The following is a 19,016-nucleotide window of genomic DNA, read 5'->3' as shown; positions in this document are numbered from 1 at the left end:
CCTAAAAATGCTAAATTGCATGTTAAGATCTTGGAATAGTATGTCTTTGGAATTGTTGTCAAAGAGGGAGAAGAATGAAGAAAACTGATCAATAATTAAGGAAAAATAATGGAAAAGCTAATATTAGAATAGAAAAAGATGAGAAATGCATATAGAGGGAGAGAATGTAAGAGGGAGATGTTCAATTATGAAAAAGGAAATAGTAACTCAGAAGGAGAAAATCTGTACAAACAAGAATCAATCAGAGGAAGATAACTTATCAACAAAAGAATTTAGAGGGAGTCATAAGATAGTTTATGTTGCCAATAGTTGAATAAAGTTTTATTTTTCACATTTGATTAACTATTTTAACCTAGTTAGCATTTTTTTAGCTTGGTTGATAAATTTGGTTTGCCATCAATGCCAAAGAGGGAGATTGTTGGAAATCTGATTGAAAAGATCATTTTAAGAAAAAGATTGATTGAAAGAAGGAAAATTGTTGTTAAAAGAATGTTTTCAATCATTGTTTTGTCATTGATGTCAAACCTGCTATTAGCTAGAATGAAAATTTCTTATAAGATCCAAGTACTATCACTTAGTTTATTGATGAAGAGCATTTAATCAACAAGATGTAACAAAAGCACCTAAGGGAAAGGTTGGGTTATGGTTTTGTAATGAAGTGCAAAGATTAGCTAAGACAATGGTTAAATGATGTATTGATAACATACTTGAAGATATAGAGGTTGGCCACACTTAGAAACATGAAAGGAATAAGTTGGAACAAGATTAACTGCAAAACTTAAACTAAGTTCATTAGTAAGTGTCAAGCAAGTTAGTTCAAGCCGAGCAAATTTTTAGTTGGTGCCAAGCAAATGAAAAATCTAGTGTGTGCCGAGTGATATAGAAGGATCTGAGTGTATTTAGATGCCAAGCAAAGTAATAGGTGTCGAGCATAAAAAAAACTTAGTGGATGCTGAGTGAATCCACACTAGGTGTTGAGCATCAGTAAAACTTAGTGGATGTCGAGTAACACAAAATGTGTTGAGCACCAGAATTTCAATAGTGTCGAGCTATTGCATTATTGAAAAGTCAAAGATTCACCAAATTTGAGATGACAAATTTTTTTTCTTGAATTTTGTGAACTAGTTGGAGGATAAGTATGATGAGCTAGAAGCACAAAATTCTATATAAACTATTCTTGAGCAAATTCAAGAGGATTCTTCATGATGTTTCTAGAAAGAACAAAATGTGGGTTAGATTCAATGAATCTTACGTAACCCATTCAAACAAAAATTAAAGGAGGGAAGAATCAAGTGAGAAAAGAAATTCTAGATTTCTATTTAAGGAGTCATAGACCAAGAAGTAAGAGCTGTTGGAGTGCCAAAATATTGCGAAGTGGTTGAAAGGTGTCAAGAAGAAGACATCAAGGAGAAGGAAGAATAGAGCACAGAGACTCTACTTCGATTAGTGGTCAAAAGGAAGATTGCAATGGTACATTGAGCATGAACACTCAAGGAGACCAAGCTTGAAAAGAGGGCAAGTTGTTAAAAGTTGCAGAGACTAAAAGCTAGGCAATGTTATGAGCTGAGGAAGTGATCTAAAACCTGCAAGATAAGTTGTAAAGCTATAATCAGGTCAAAAGCCCTTATTGTTACTCTCTAGCAATTGTATTAGTTAGGGTAAAAATCCTATGGACTTAGGTTGGTTTAACAAACATTTGTAAATCCTTTAATAGGGTGGCATTCCAAGTGAATGTTCTAAAGTCCTCTAACCAGGCCCACTTCTAATAGGATGGTTAAATCCTTTAACTAGGTTATGTTTAATAGTGTATTGTAGCCTTTAATAGGGTAGGCCTTTCATAGGTCATCACTTCAGAAGAGTGAGAATTGAGTAGCATGTTATTGGTGGTTTTTTCCAAATTGGGTTTCCACATAAGTCACTATGTCATGTGTTGATCATTTCATGTGTTATGCTTGCATGCTAATTTACAGTAACTTGCTGAATATGAATTTTTAAGCTTGGATGAATGAACAATTTATTAGGCTCACTTTACTTGATGAAAATTTTGAATTGGACATTTGGACCTTGAATAACTAATTCACCTCCCCTCTCAGTTATTCTAAAGCATTTCTAACAACCAACTAGATAATATACTAATATATAAGTTCCTTGTTAGAGGATGGACCTTGTTAGGAGTCAATGAGAAAATTCAGTATAGAGAGTCTTTGTTAGGAGACTTTGGATCCCTGTTAGGAGATTCTAACCTTATTAGGAGTTGTGCGAACCCTATTAGAAGTTGTAGTACATTAGATGCAAGATGAGCCCACTACCCAAACATGCACTTCCAATTACAAGAAGAGCTGACTACCCAAAAAAGTAATCAGACTTCTAGAATATAGGTACTGTAACTTCTTTCTTGACTAATCTCTAATCTTCACCTCGATCTCAAATCACAAAATAGCTTTAGAAAACTTCACATATATTGCTTTCACAAAAGTTCGTATACAATAACTCAACAAAAAAACTACACTTTAATTCACTAGATGTCCTTTAGAAAAATTGATACTAGGTCATTTAAGAGCGTAGTACACTTTTCCAACTTAGAGTAAACATCTAGGATGTTAGCCCTAATTGGTCAAGTAATTATTTTGTAAATAAAATAATTCCTTTCCTTTAATTCCACTATCCTATTTCACTAGTAAAACATGAATATCTCTTTTTTGTATAGTCTTTACTGAATTTCAAGGTTATACACATCATCATCAATATGTATACTAACTCCATCTAACTTCACTAGTCATAATATGACATCAGCAACAAGTTACATACAAAAAAATATACTATTTATACCAAATTCATACTTAGACAATTTTTGAGTACCAAAAGCTAAGTATCTTTATTTTAGAGGTTTCCTATAAGCATGTACATCACGTGTTACCATAAATGACAACAATTACATATCTTCATTAGCCAATTGTCAACAATGTGTTCCTTTTATTCATTAACTTAGCTAGACTATCTGATGAAACACCCCAACCTTGCTTCCAAACCCCAAGCTCTCTTAGGGCTACCTTAGGTCATTCACTAGACCCACTAGGGCTTCTTCACACCCTATGCTTACTATGACCTTGCTCAAGAGATCTTAATCCTTCAGTTGGGGGCACACCATCAAAGTAACATCAAATTTCTTACTAGCCAGCTTCAATCCACTACAAACCCTCAAGTCCATCTATAGTGCCAAGGGTGCTAGTTCTTCACCCAAGGTTTTTTTTTACTCCTAACATCCATGACCATAAAAAATGCTGATTTCATAGGTGCACTCAATCTACTAGGGAAAATACACCAAATTTCTCCAAAAAGGATACTAGGAATTAGCCCTCCTAAATAGCTGGCAACAAGATTTCTTGGAAAAATTCTTAACAACCTTGCAAAAAAATTAGATTTATGGATACCCTTTTCAAAGTACTTCAAGATTCTATGATTTTTCTACCCCCAAACTATCCGTAAACCAAAGTACAATTTTAGGCCAAAAATGAGGTTTCAAGTGTTTTATCACTGTTGTGATGAAAAACCACCTTGAAAAATGTTCCAAGACTTATCCTTTCTATTGAAGCAAAGTTAGACCTTCTCCTTACTCTCTATATGGCTGGATTGAGGTAATTGCTTGCTCAATCCCCTCCATAGCTCATTTTCCAACTGTGATTCCTAGCCAAGTTGCATTTGGCTTGCCTTGGGATCACTTTAAAAATCCTTGCCATGATTTCCATGGGCTCTCCTTCACTGTACATTATGTAAAAGGATTCTAGTTCCAAATCCTAAGAGGTTGTACATTTTATACAGTGGGAAATAGCTTTCAAACTCCATTTTTTGTTGACTGCCTAGTTCAGAACAACAACCCACTAAATTACAAAATAATTTATTTGAGCACACAAAACTCTCTCTAGTAACACAAAATCTAAAAATAAAAATGAAGGAAAACCACCACTAACACTTACAACTCAAAAAAACATAAGTATGATCCATACAAAGCATGAAAAAATACTCAAAGCAAGAAAATACTATAATAAATTAAAAAATGTTGATTACAATTCGTAAACTATCATTTATCCTTCTTCCAACCTCTTGAAAAGGTTGAGTTTGATCTTATATAGGCCTGGAATGGATGTTTCCAACCACTTTAAGTGATTGAAGCTCTCCCACAAAGAAGTTTCTCTTTTTGCATAAAAGTTGCAAAAGTTGTCAATGACAATTTTGAAAGAAATGAACAATTTTTGTAATTTTGCAAATTGTCTACCCAAACTTGCTCTACTTGCTACGAAACTTTCCAAAAGTCTTAAGATGGATCTAAAACACCTAATAAGGACCCCAAAACACTTTCTTTCCCTATTTGGCCCTCAAAACTGAAAAATTCTCTATTGAGCCAATGAAGCAATTTTGAGTAATTAGGAACAATATTGCATTATGGGTCTCTTCTAGCCTATCTAACCTCACCTTAGATCCAATTTGATCCTATTATTAGACTAGTTATGTGGCTAGCATCACTAAAATCTAGAAATAAGGAAATACCTAGGTTTCACGCTTAGCTTTCCTAGGTGCTCCTACACCATACTCCCCCCCCCTCCCCCACAAGAAAGCCAAGTAACTCTAGCTTGAAGAAGGTCCAAAGGAATTCCCAGCTTCTTGAACTCAGTCTCAACCACCGAAGTAGCCTCTAAATTAGGTTTTCCCTTCTATTTGATAAGGTTCTCAAAGTACACCTTGTGCCTTGTTGCTTTCATGAGTCTTGTTTCCAATACCTTCTTTGCTTCCAACTTGATGACCTGAGGTGTTGCAACAGGGTCCACATCTTCATGAACATCTACAGTAGTCAGAGATACAACACCCTTGAAAGCTACCAAATCTTGAACATTAAATATTGGTGATATGTCTAGATCATGAGCTAATTCCACCTTGTAAGCATTTTCTCTATACCTTGCCAAAATTGTGCATGGTCCTATCCTATTCATATTTAAATCCTATTACATAAAATTGGTATTAGAGTGAGTGAAAGATTTGGGTAGGGTAGACTTTTTTTTTTCAAGAATGGTTGTAAGTTATTCTACCAAAGTTTCTAAAGGATGAAGTGTTCTTATGTGAAGATCTCATAAGAGGTCTTGGTATTGTCTCCAACTAGATAAAGCTAGGTAGAAGGTGTGTTGGTGTTTAAAAATGCTAGAGGGTTTTCAATTATCCCCATGAGAAGATGACATATCAAGGGGCAGCTAACTCCCATTTTCAACATGCTATTTCAGACATCGAGCCAACTATATGGCTTGACCCTTCTTCTACTTCAAGCTCTGCAAGACCTAGGCGAGTAGACCTCAGATTCAATTGATATCATACCAGTGCAAAACATATCACTAAAGCTATTTACTATAGATGAAAACCCCTTATATCTCCTAATAACTCATGAAATGACACAGATCTACAGTAGTTGAATGGAAATCTATGAAATGCATAAGATGAATGAGGGTTAAACATTATGGCTCTTCAACATAAAAGGGTAAAACACATTTGATTAATAATGTTGATTTCAAAAAAACCTCAGATATGCAACAATAAGACCTAATGATCCTGTAACCGATCAGTGCCTTATCTATTAGGAAATTCCATGAATTAATTAGAAACATATGAATATTTGAGACATACTTGTATCTCTAGATATTTGATCTATCTATTCACCTTGTAAATAGACATCCATGTTCAATCTAAATCTCATTCTTACATGATAGCCTTCTCAATAAACTTGCAACCCTATTGATTCCCTAAAGCATTTACATAACTCCTTGAGTCACAAGCAACAATAAAACAACATACAACCTTAAGGGACTACAACTATGACCTAAGCTCTTTATTCAAAGATCATAAAACATTGAAAATTCACTAAGACTGGAGATGAGAATCAGAATGAAACTAATGAAATTATTTTGCTCTTTGTATTATTTCCTTGAAATTATAAAGTCATATGCATGAAATGAAAAACATGAAACAACCTAATAGATTTGAACTATCTGTATTAACCTTCTTAATGCTATTCATACAAGAGAAAATGTGCTGAAAGAATGGTTTCACAGTAAAACACTGGAACCTTGCTGGTATTACCTAGAGAAAACTACTAAGCAGCTACAATGAAAGAAAGATAGAAAGATATATGAGAAGATGAATTCCCGGATCTGTTTTGCAACTGACATATGTCCACTTGAAATTCAATCTCTTGCAACTGAATAACCTCTTTCATCTTTCTACCCCTTTGATTTGATTTTTTTTTCATCATTACTTGTAACTAATCATGAAATATCTTTGCTCAATGATGAAAAACCTTTATGCATCCAAAATATATAATTTGCCTTATGAAAAGTTGGTGAAATCCCCATTTAATTAACTTAAACATGACCCTAACTGCATTTTCACTATATTTTACTAATATTCAAGTCTTTTCATGTTATGAAATAGTTTTGAACTTTGTCACTTGAATACAGTTGCACAATAGGAATCTGGAAAAAAACCTCTTGTAGCATGACCTAGTGGCATTCTATACAAAAACCAACTATAAAATTGAAAAATTTAGTTTCTCACGATTTCGACGATATATAACATTGCATATTTTGCCTTTCGAAAACCCCTTAAAAGCTAGTTTGAAAATGTCCCCCTCTGGTATAAGGTTCAGGTTTGCAACTTCAGTTTTTGCAAAAATTTAAAATATTCTAATGTTTGAACTTTAGAATATTATCTTTTTGAATTTAAAATACCTAAACATGCACCTATTTAAAAGAATAATAAAATATTATTTTTTATTATTTCTAAATTTTTTTCCTATCCTCTAAATTCGAGGTCAACCTAGTTTGATCAATGCCACATGGTGCTTAGTGATTAGCCCGTTTGTTGTACTACCATGTCACCATTTTCCCCAACCCACTGACACATGTCAGCCACCCACAAGCCTACAATATTTATCTAGTGTGCATCTTGGAAATGCAAGATTACGTCATCTGTCAGATCGTGACATGTCATGTCGAGTCCTTCCCGCCTGAGCCTATTCTGGAATGCCACCTCACCACTCCTGGGACTCACTACCACATGGTAGAATTTTGCTTACCTACATTGCTTAAACAGTGTGCACTTTGGTTTTGCGGGCATGTGCCCACCGCTCATCTTAGCACGTGGCATCATCTCCTTGCATCAAGCCATGTCATTGATCTCGCATTTTTTTTCAAAATTATGCATGTTTTCCCCCTAGCTAACATCATCCATGGCCCCACCACATGGGTGTTGCCTTCTCAAAAGGTAGTGTCTTTAAGACACTATACAAACTGAGTGCAATTGTATTTAAGGTGTAAAAAATGCCTCTGCCCACTCAATGTGGGGTATTTCGTTTAACATTGGTGTCTATTTTCTCTTAATGAGGATGCATTTACTCAGTGTGGATGGCATTTTATTTGCATGGGACTATTTTCTATGGAGCTTCCTCATTGCATAATTTGCTATGGCATAGGCGTGATCTCCTTTTAAAACCAAATCCGCCTTCATTGCTGCATGTGATGCTCCTGTTTGGTATGGGCAACTTCATAAATTTCTTTGTGTTCGACTGCCTGGCTTTGGCATCTTTCATGTGTTCTGATTTTGCATGTATGTTCCCCTATTGATGCCATAGGTTGCCTTGCTCTAGTGTGAGGCTGAGTTTTTTGTTTTGTTGAGGCTACCTATTTATTGTATGGAGCTTTTTAAATTGTCTTTATATGTTGTTGACTCTGCCACGACTTTCCTTTGACTGTGCTTTCCTTTGCAGCGTGAGCCTCTTCTCTTCTTAATTCATCCTCCAATATGTTTTCGCCTTAGTCTTTTGAAAAAATCTCCCTCCTACACTAAAAACTAACTTCTTTAACACCACATTCCACTCAACACACCTGTGGCTTCATCCATGTTGCCTAATGCAGTGTGTCCACCAATCAAATTGTTGTACACTTGTACATTTGGTATGATACTTCTATTCTTCACTTCTTTCAAAATGTCCTTAGCTTCCACCATCTTACCCTTTTTACACAATCCATTTATCAATGCCCCATATGTCACACCATTTGGTGCAAGACCCTTCATCTGCATCTCTTCAAGCAAATTGAAACCTTTCCAGATGTCACCAACTTTGGCATACCCATCAATCAACGTATTATATGTGGAAGTATCAGGAACCAGACTCACTTTGTGCATCTCTTTTAGAAAATTTAAAGCCTCTTCAATCATAAGTTTCCTGCAAAACCCTTGATTAAAGTATTACAGGTAATGACATCAGGAGAAATATCTCTTGTTCCCATTTCCCGATATAAGCTAAGAGCTTCCTCAGTATTCCCTGCCTCAATATACCTGTCCATCAATATATTATAAACAAATTCATCTAGATTCAACCCTTTTCCAATCATTTCATTCAAAATCCATTCTGCTTCCTTCAGTTTACCTTGCTTGTAGAGTGCATTCACCAAAACATCATAAGTAAAAACACTTATTTCAATACCCATTCTTATCATTTCATTGTTCAACACCAGAGCCCCATGGATATCTCCATGTCTTGAATGCCCATCAATCAATATGCTAAAACTAACATTGTCTGGTTCCAATTTATGATCCTACATTTCAATGAGAAGTTCTTTGGCTTGCTCTACTCTACCATATTTACAAAGCCCATTAATCAAGGAATTGTAGGTAACCAAATCAGGCCTCAAACATTGTTTAAACATAAAATCCTTCATATTAAAGGCTTTTTCTAGATCCCTATTTGCTTATGTGTTCTCCCCTTTTAAAACCCTTTGAGGATCTTTATTCCACATGCATTTGCATTAATATGATGAAATCAGTTCGGCCCAGGCAGGTTCGGCTAAAAAAATTTTTGTTTCTGAACAACTGAACTGCAAAACTGACTCATTCATCCTCTAGCACTAATTTGAACACAAATTCGACCACTGAAAATGAGTTTGAAGCTCATTTTACATCTTTTTGCAAATTGTCAATTTTGCATCATGAGGTCCTTTGACTGGCCTTAAAAATTGATCCAAACATATGATCAGGCTCTAAAAATTGACACACTGATTCTTCGCTCTACACTCTTGCACTATGTCAAATCTTATCTCATAAAGAATTTGGAGTTCAAAGATTTTCGCTGTCAAAGTCTACCTCTTAGAACTGCCTGCAAGAAAACATGTTAGAAAACAACAAACTGGGTAAACGAACACTTGGGGAAATGAAACTTGGGGCGTTGGTTCTCTGTCATGAGGTGTTTATAAATTTTCAATTTAGGCTCATGAAGAATAATAGGATGCAAATGGTGACCAGTCAAAGTGGGCTACATGGATTTTGCAAATTGGAAACATTGGCAGAATTCTAATTTTTGCAAATGGAATTGACTTGGAAAAGTGTGGAAATGGATTTGTCATGACTTGCAAACTAACACACTTGGAGTATTTTTAGAGTACAACATAGTGGTACAATCCATTCAATCTCACCAATCATAGATTTCAAGTTATGACATCACGAACAGGGGTACCAAACAATCTACAAATACTGACACCAGTAAAAAGATAGAAATTCCATTTGAAATCACATTTGAAAACCTATCAAACAGATCCATCATGAGATGAAACTTGAAACATAACAATTTTTTTATGTCTACAATGCAACACAATATGAATTTTCTCATTTTGGTCAACTGGTCAAAAGTTATAGCACATCAAATAGAGCTTCCCAGAATTCTGAACTAATTGCATCAACATGACAATATTAAATGACCAACTTTGAGGGATTCAAAACCTAGTCAAACAAACTCAAAATGACTCAAAATCTGAAACATAGGCTCTTAGGTATAGAAACTAAACACTCCTAAAGTGGTGAGTCATGAAACATTTCTGGGTGCAAGATATTTAGTTGCAAACACAACTTCTTGTTGCTGTTTGACACTTAAGGTAAAATGCAGATTTGACACTGGCTCAGAACAAGACTTCATGAAATGGCTCAGAATCTCAATTTAACTTCATGGAATGCTTATACAGGCTAAATGGAAGGTGTTAGAAGCATTGAACACCTCTTAGGACTCAAAGGTATAGTTGGGTGCAATCTCATTCAAAAGCATTTATAGGGCTTGAAATGATTCAAAATTTCAAATAGACACTCAAAATAAGAATGCAATTTTGAGTGCCAACAAGGTGCACTATAGGAAACCACTAAGAGAAGGGTGGGAAGCATCTTCCAAGATCTTGTGTGTGTGACAATATGGAGGTTGTGTGAAGCAACATGAAGCAAGGTGGATAGTGACCAATATGCACTCCAATGTTGGAAGTAATTTGCAGCATCAAAGCAAGCAAAAGATTAGGGTAGACAGATAGTGTGAGGAAACATTCACATTTGAAATAAATTTGGGGAAATTAGAGTTTTTATTTTGATTGAATTTTTGGTTTTAGTGTTGATTCTAGGTCTTTTATGGCTATGTACAACCTGAAAAATATGTATAATATTTATTTTTAGATTGAAGGCTGAACAACCTTCCTTCTCTTTTTGGTTTGGATTAGTTTCATTTGGTTTTGAAGAAGTTATGCATATTTTTGTGAAAGTGGTTATTTATAGATTTTGGATTAGCATTTGGTCCTGAAACATATGGAATAGTTATTACCTCTAATTAGATTCATTGGATATATATTTAAATCTAATTTCATTTCCTTTTGGTTTGAGTCATTTTTAATCATATTTGTGGAAGTTATGAATGTTTTAGTGGAAACTGATTTTTTTATATCTTCAATAGAGTTGCAGGCATAGATTTGCATGCATGTAATGATTTATAGATTGAAATAATTAATTGATTATAAATTTGAAAAATAGACGTAGAAATGGTCATTTTAAAATTACTTTGGTTTAATTTAGAGTTTTTGTGAGAAAGATATTGGATTCCCAAGGCAGGGTTTTGAGTTTTACTTCTGCATTTTTACAATAAAATTAGACTTTGATATAGAGGTCATAAATTATGATTGGGTTGTTGGATTGGGCTCAGCTTTGGATATGATTTATAAGGACTAATTTTAAATAATTTATACAAAAGGGTTTGGCAAGAAATTTCTTGGAACAAATGTTATGAATAATGGAACCCCAAATAGAAACCAGGCTATGGCAATGAGAGAATATTAAGCTTGTTGTGTTTAAACTCATAAAATGTCTCTATGTTGAATGTTTTATGTTAGTGATATGTAGATTTGGATTTTTTTGAAATTCTATTTACATAATTATGATCTAAGTAGTTTTGTTCATATATTGTATCGATTCCCACACCCATTAGTAATAAAGACTAAATGTATGATTTGCATCCATTTGATAATCTTGGAGTGAAATCACTCCTTGGATCACCAAAAGGGTCATCTTCTCGATGAAAAAATTATAATTAATATCACAATGGGTAAAAAGGTTATATGTAAATCCATCTCACATTCCTTATTCTTCTACCTTTGACAAGGGAAATCCACCTCATTATCCTTCATCTACATATGATTCACCTCACAGTCCACATAATTCCTCAAACATAAATGCCATTACCAAAGAAATTGAGGAACTCAAGTATTCTATCTTGAGCCTAGAAAATCAAAAGTAAAATTCTACCTTACAAGACATATGTCCTCTTCCCCCATGTTTCAAAGATCATAATCCTCATGTCTCATCTAACCCAAATCTTCCATGTAATTCCCCATACTTTGAGCTTAATGTTCAAAAACATCATCCCAATACCCTACCCATGCCTTAACCTCCACACAATCCTAATCCTACAAAATCAATATCATCCCCACCTTGTAATAGGTTTATCTCACTAAAAACCTTTTCTAAATACAAAACTCAAAATAAAGTGATTCAATTATCCAAAATCATGCACCCAATTCCATATCAAGACCTTCCTCCAAAGCATACCATTATGGATTCCTTTTCTCCTCTAGATTTGAGCATTTCCCTATCCCATAATTCCCTTATTCCTCAAGATCCATTTATCCCTCTTATTCCATCTCATGATCCCCTTCCTAATCAAGATCAAGACATTTCATGTACCATGCACATTACTGATTCCATTCCATCTCAAGAGATAGCATTGATAAATCCTTCACTTCATGAAGATTCTCCTTTCACTCCATCCACTAATTCTCCTCCATGGCAAGATCAAAATGTTCCATCTCATAATTCCATTCCATCCACTTCATTATATGATCCTATCCCACTAGATGTTCCAATAATTCCTTCCATTCCACCACATGATGTTCTTATAAGTGAAGATCAAAGTACCCCTTCATTTACATTTCATGATCCCAATCCATCTCAAGATCCTATCATCCTTCATAATCCCCCTTGTGATCCTAATCCTCCACATGTTCCTATCATAGTTATCCAATCCACTCATGAACCCCATCTAAATGGAATCACATCTTGTATTGAAAATGATAAGTATCCCATTGAAGAAATAATGTCTCAAGATTTTGGTACACCTTCCACTCCTTCCAAACCTAAAATTCCTCCATCCAAACCTAAATATTCCCATCATCCATATTCCATGTCCATTTTGGGCCATTATATCCATATTCTCATTCCTTCCTTATTTCCATCCATTTTGGGTCCGTACATAGATGCATCCACCATATCCAATTTTTCCACTTCATCCCCTCATGATCCTATTAATGATCAACAAAGGCACACATCCTTGAATTCCTTCCAATTTTTACCATCCATAAGCTCTTCATACCATTTATCCTCATACACCCCTACCATGGCCAATGGAAGCAAATTGGATACCAAAGATAAAGAGAATAAAGCCAAAATTCTGCAAAAAATCCAAGGATCAACATGTCCCTTCCAAAAGACATGTTCAAGAAAAGAAAAATATGATCCAAAAAAAAATTAGAAGGCCACAAAGGCTCAAAATGAAAAGTGCAAAAATTTTGTGTATTCCAAAGCTACTTAATTAAGCAATGAATCTGAAAGAAAGTTTCAAAATGGCATCTAATTTCGCTAATCCAAAGGCTTCCCCCATTCATAAATTCTCAAATCTTCCATCTTCCAACTCCATTTTTGGTCTCTATGCCCCAAAATCCACCATCCTAACTCCATCATCTCCTTCATCCATTTTGGGTCCCTACATCCCAAAATTCAAACTTTCTCCTACATATCCTCCAAAATTCCCTCATTTCCATCACCCTTCAAGGTTTGTATTAGTGATGATCTTTCCACCTCCTTCATCCACTTGTTCAAAAGTCTTCCAACCTAGCATCCATCAACCATATCTTCCTGCTAACCACTCCACCCCCTTCATCCAAACTTTTTCATAAGTCCTTGACCTTCATTTACCAATCCACTTCATACTTATTTTCCCTATCCTACAAACATCTATGAGAAAGTAGTCAAAATTCCTCAAAAATAATAAAGGAAGAGAAATAAATATCAAGGGATACCATCCATATATCTAGATGCTTGAGTCCTCCCTTTATATCCATTGTCTTTCGAGTCCACTTATCCATCTATTCACTTATCCTCTTCCACTTGCACTTTACACTAGGGGCAAGCAATCCATACCACATATCTTCCATATCTACCATTCATCATCCTGGTCTATCTTTGATCTTGACTATCATTTTCCTTCCACCCATCCATGCTCACTCGACATATCCCTTGCACATTATCCACACATTATCCTACATATTTCCATCAACTTTCACATCTTTGATCTTGACATCATATCCATATCTTGTATCCCATAGTCCTTTTCATTTTCCTTTCCTCTATCTTATATCCATACTCCTACATGCTTCCATCCTTCTTTCATATGTCCTTGGTCTTGGTTATCCCATCCATGCAATCTATTTCATGCATACTCTTCATATCATTATCCCTATTTCATACCCTCCCTCCCATATCCCTTATTAATTCTACTTTTAGGCCTATGTTTGTGATCAAAACTAGAGGCACAACAAAAAAAGTGTCCGTACATGCTTTGTAAATATACATGCCTTCACTTCCTCCATACAATAGCCTTCACACCATCTTTCCATTTCCATGCATTCTTTCCCACCATATTTGCTTCTATTTTCATATCCTTGGTATGGGGCATTTTAACTCCTTTGAAACATGGTCCTTGGCACCCCATTTTATGATACCATATCCTTTGGTCCCCTATATTATTTCACCTTTCATTTCATCCATTTACCATTCCTTGGTTCTCATCTATTCCACCTTCCAACAATTTTTTACTTCTTTCAAATTCAATTCAATCACTTCATTTATCCTCTAATCTAATCATATTCCCTTCTTCTAATCCTTTCATAAAAATCAATTTCCATAATCAATTCGTTTATTTTTTCCATCTATTTGCATATACCTTGATCAAATTTCTAGTCTTCCATTAAGAAAACTTTCCTCTAGATAACATTTATCACTTGCTCTCTTGCATTCCTCTTCCATTCAATCAAAATTTTCCATCATCTGATCACATCTTATCCAAATACTTCTATTCATCATTTGATCTCATGACACTAAGCTTCACCCCATAAAACTGAGCTTATCAAATTGTGATTGCAAACAAACTTACACAAATTCAGACTAAGACTACATGATCTGAGAACCTTGTTCCTTTCACACCATTGTCAGCGAACCATCACAAACATTTTAATACATTTCAATCAAACACTCAAATTTTTATTTATAGGATGAATCCTTCCTATATAGGCTTAACAAATTCACCATCAAAATAAATTTCATAGCAAGAACTGTGGACTCAATGACTTCCTGGTTATAAGGTCTTTTGTTGATTTTATCTTTGTGTATCCACTACAGTCTCCCCAAGTATGCCTCGATCTTCAATATCTTGGTATCATTTGAATTAATTAACTTGATTACATGTGTCATTTTGCGATATGATATATTTTCATGATTCTTTAGCACATCTATGTCTATTCAAGTTATGGTTATGCATTGCTCACTAGGGGCAATAGGTTTGCATAGCTTCCACCAAGATCCTTAAAAAGAATTTGGGTGTGCCCAAACCTCTCAAGTATGCATATGTCATATTTTCCATCATGACTATGAAGCCTACATATATGTTCCTAAAGTCTCTATTTTCTTGAGAGTCTAGTCCATGCAAAGGAATCTTGTCATCTACAGTTCTATAGAATTTGATGCATAACTCCTATTGCAATATCAAACTAGGGTGTGCTCTCCCATTTGAACACAACTGAATACCATGCGTTCATGTAGTTAAACTATATTTAGATTAATCATTATCCAATTCACCCTACTTCATTCCACACTTACCAACAAATCATGCAAGGCCTTCTTTTAAGCCTTTTTCCTTCCCTTTTTGAGAAAATTGGGCAAAATATATTCCTTTTTCACTACATTTCCTCAAGGGGGCACCTTCCTCCCCTGTCGTTGCTATAACACAAATCCTAGGACTCTTATCCTCTCTATGGCAACCTATATTTTCTTTTCTTTGATATAATGCCATTATGACATCACATAAAAGAGGGGCAAAATGTAGACACTTAAAATTATCCTAAATACTATATTAATTTATTAATATTTTCCTGTGACATTATAATTAATTATCTTTGTTATATTCTTCTACTTATTTAATTAAATAGTTTCATTTTTTCCTAATATATTTAAATTTAATTTGAATATTGTTGGGATTTACAAGTGGGAAGTATACTTCTGCGGGGGGGGGGGTGTTGAATCAGAAGTACTAAACTTTATCCAATAAAACTTTTAACTTTAAAACATTGCATGCATAAACATATGAAATAACATGTAAAGAAAATGTATCCACGCAAACACTTGACAACATATATGATTACCCAAAAACCCTCCAATGAGAAGGTATAACTAGGGTGGGGATGACACCCACAAGTCTTCAATATTGTAGCAATAAAGTTCACCAATTAAGGTTACATATTTTGACCATTCTCGTGATCTTCCCTATGAAAGGCCTACCCTATTAAAAGCTTACAAGGATTCTTAGATCCTACCCTATTAAAGGATTTTAACACTCTATCAAAAATGTACTTGGCTAAAGGATTTACAAAACATTCACTTGGAATGTTACCCTATCAAGGACTTTATACAATGGCTGTTAAACTAACCTATCTCTATAAGATTTCATTTTGTTAATACATTTTTTAGAAAGTATAGTAGAGTGCTTGACTTGATTACTCACAATCTACTATTTTTGATTTTTGATCCTTGTTCTACCTAATAGAATCCTCATTGATATGGTATGAAGCTATTTGTGGTACTGATACTCTGTTCTTCTAATTGATCTGCAATTCTGTCCTTCTTCTAAGTCAATTCACCCCTTTTACTTACTTCAAAACTTTTCTAGCATTATCTCCTTGCATGGATTCTTTCTCTCACTCTGTAACTTATGGGGCTTCAATGTCCTTAAAAGGATTTTGTGACTTAGGATTAGGTATGAATCTATGATTGAGATTCATCTAACTTTTCTGCTCAAATCTTTCCATTTTTCTAATTGGTTGCATGTTGATCACATAGGGAATCCAAATAGATTTGATCTTATCTTTTAATCCTTGAGATCTATCCATATGTTAGCTCAAAAATGGTTTAAATCTTAGTTTGTGAAGGCACAAACTCTTATGCTAATTATGTGTTACTAGGCACTTACTGATTGCTGATGCTTGGCACATACTATATTTTGTCTTGCTCGACACTTGAACTTTGCTCGGCATCTATTAGTCACTTGGCACTTGAAATTTGCTTGGAATTGTCTGTTTTCTTGGCATCTAAATGACTTGGCACTTGTTGAATTTATGGCTTGACATATATTGTAACTCGACATCTATATTAAACTCGACATTAACTTAGAAAATTTCTTAAGTGTGTTTGACACTCAATTGTCAAAACCAATCTGAGATCAACAATCTCCCCCTTTGACATGAGTGTCAAAAACACTTAACTGTACATGATGAATCTAATCTCCTCGAGTATAATATACATTTTGTTCGGCATATATACAAAACTTCAAAATTGTTCAAAATTTTCTGCAGAACTATATACCTCAAAATTTTGTATCTCCCCCTAAGTTGATGTGCCATATCCTTGTAACCAAAATATTTTTGAATAGATTGATGCACCTCAATTGATACTCCTTGTCTTCAATTCGATACTCTTTATGTGATGTGTTCTTGTTATACCATGTTTCCTATTTTTCTCTTCTCCTTTGTCTTCAATTATGATACTCTTTATTTGATGTGTTATTGTTATGCCCTGTTTCCTATTTTTCTCTTCTCCTTTCTTTTCTTAGTTTATTTTATCACTCCCCTTTCATTTTATCTCCCCCTTTCACATGTTTCCCTTTGCATTTTAAGTGTCCTTCCACTAGTACATTTGACCCCATTTTTAGACCAAAATTTTTGACCATCTATTAAAATGTTTTAGATTGGTCAGAATATGAAAGGAAAAATATGGTTTTAAAAAAAAATCCATGCCCGTGTTGGTCAAAGTTTTGACCAACACGAGCTTAACATGTTAAAATTAAAAAGGGTTTTGGCGCATGCACATGAGCTATTATTATTGTCAAGAGAGTCAAGGGTTTTCCCAATAGTAAGTGGTTGCAAGTTAAAGAAAGGCTTCATTGATTACTAAAGCATTTCTTTTTTGAAGTCAATTTTGTGCTAGAGGTGATGGAAGCTCTTTTGAAGCAATATGAGAGGCTACAAAGGCCAATAGACCTGGTACAAACTTTCCATGACTGTCAAATCAAAGAAGTTCCTGCTTGATATATTCTTTTGTCTGATCAAAGGCCATCTCTTGCTCTTCAAGCTCCTCAATCTATTATTTTCATTGATTTAGCAGGCAAACACTTCGAGGTAGTAACACAATTGACCCAAGTAGCCCAAGACTAGGGATTCTTCTAGGTTTGTACCCTAACACCATTAAAACATACATACCCAAATTAGGTATTTTAAATATTTTCTATGTAGTTCAATGATTACAGGGGTTTGGCTTCTACTTTTGAAGATAATAAATCATGGGATAGATCTTTCATTGTTGGAGAGGGTTAAAGGCATGTCAAAAGATTTTTTTGATCTTCCTTTGGAAGAAAAAAGAAGACAGTGCCTAGTAAGACCCGATACTTGTATGCTTGAAGGTTGCAGTCACTTCTTTGACATATCTAATGACACATTCTTGGATTGGGTTGATGCCCTTGTTCATTTTATCTCCCCACCCTCTTTAAAGGCAGTTGAACATTGGCCAAAAACACCTCTCTCATATAGGTAAGTAAATTTAATTATAACATGCATAAGAAATTTGTAATTTGGAGTATAAATTGATGCTAATTGATTAGTGCTAGAAAATGAAGGGAAACCTATGAAAAATATGGAGAAGAGGTACTCAATCTTATAGATAAGTTTCTTGGTATGCTTTCTAAGGTTTTGGGGTTGGATACTAATTATGTTCAAACCCTTATCCAGGAATCGTTGCTTTAGCTCAGAATAAATTATTATCCTCCTTGCCCTTAGCCAAATTTGGTGAATGGAATGAGACCCAATTTAGATGGGAGTGTGATCATTGCCTTGCTAGAAGATCAAGTTGAGGGACTTCAAGTTAAGAAAGATGGAGAATGGTTTACTGTATCTCCTGTTCCTGGATCACTCATTGTCAACATTGGTGATCTCTTGTGGGATAGTAAAATTTAGTGAATTTTATTATGTCTTAATCATTTTGTTTATATGCAATTGGAGTTTTATGTTAAGAAAATCTTCATAGCCCATTGCTTAATGCTCATGAGCTTAAACGATACATAGTTAAAAACTGATTCCATTTAGCAGATTACCAATTTTTTTACCAATTCTATACTACTCTAGAGTAGGTTGTTCATACTAACCATCATGTTAGTTCAAGTTCCTATAAAAACAAGGCCTATCATGGTTGAAGTAATTGCAGAAATAATAACTGCAAATTTGGCTCCTTTGCCATTTCCAGCC

The 19,016-nt window shown here is 34.6% G+C and overlaps 1 pseudogene; it reads left to right on the top strand.

The window, feature by feature from the left end:
* The first annotated feature begins 8,646 nt into the window (after positions 1 to 8,646).
* Positions 8,647 to 18,728, top strand: LOC149580333 (oxoglutarate-dependent flavonoid 7-O-demethylase 1-like; annotated as a pseudogene).
* The last annotated feature ends 288 nt before the right edge of the window (positions 18,729 to 19,016 follow it).

The sequence above is a fragment of the Cupressus sempervirens genome, chromosome 1 (genome assembly GCF_028749045.1).
Source record: "Cupressus sempervirens isolate cs-2001-9-10 chromosome 1, ASM2874904v1, whole genome shotgun sequence".
Lineage (NCBI taxonomy): Eukaryota > Viridiplantae > Streptophyta > Pinopsida > Cupressales > Cupressaceae > Cupressus > Cupressus sempervirens.
The sequence above is the reverse complement of the archived record's forward strand: the minus strand, read 5'-3'. Positions and strand labels throughout refer to the sequence as shown.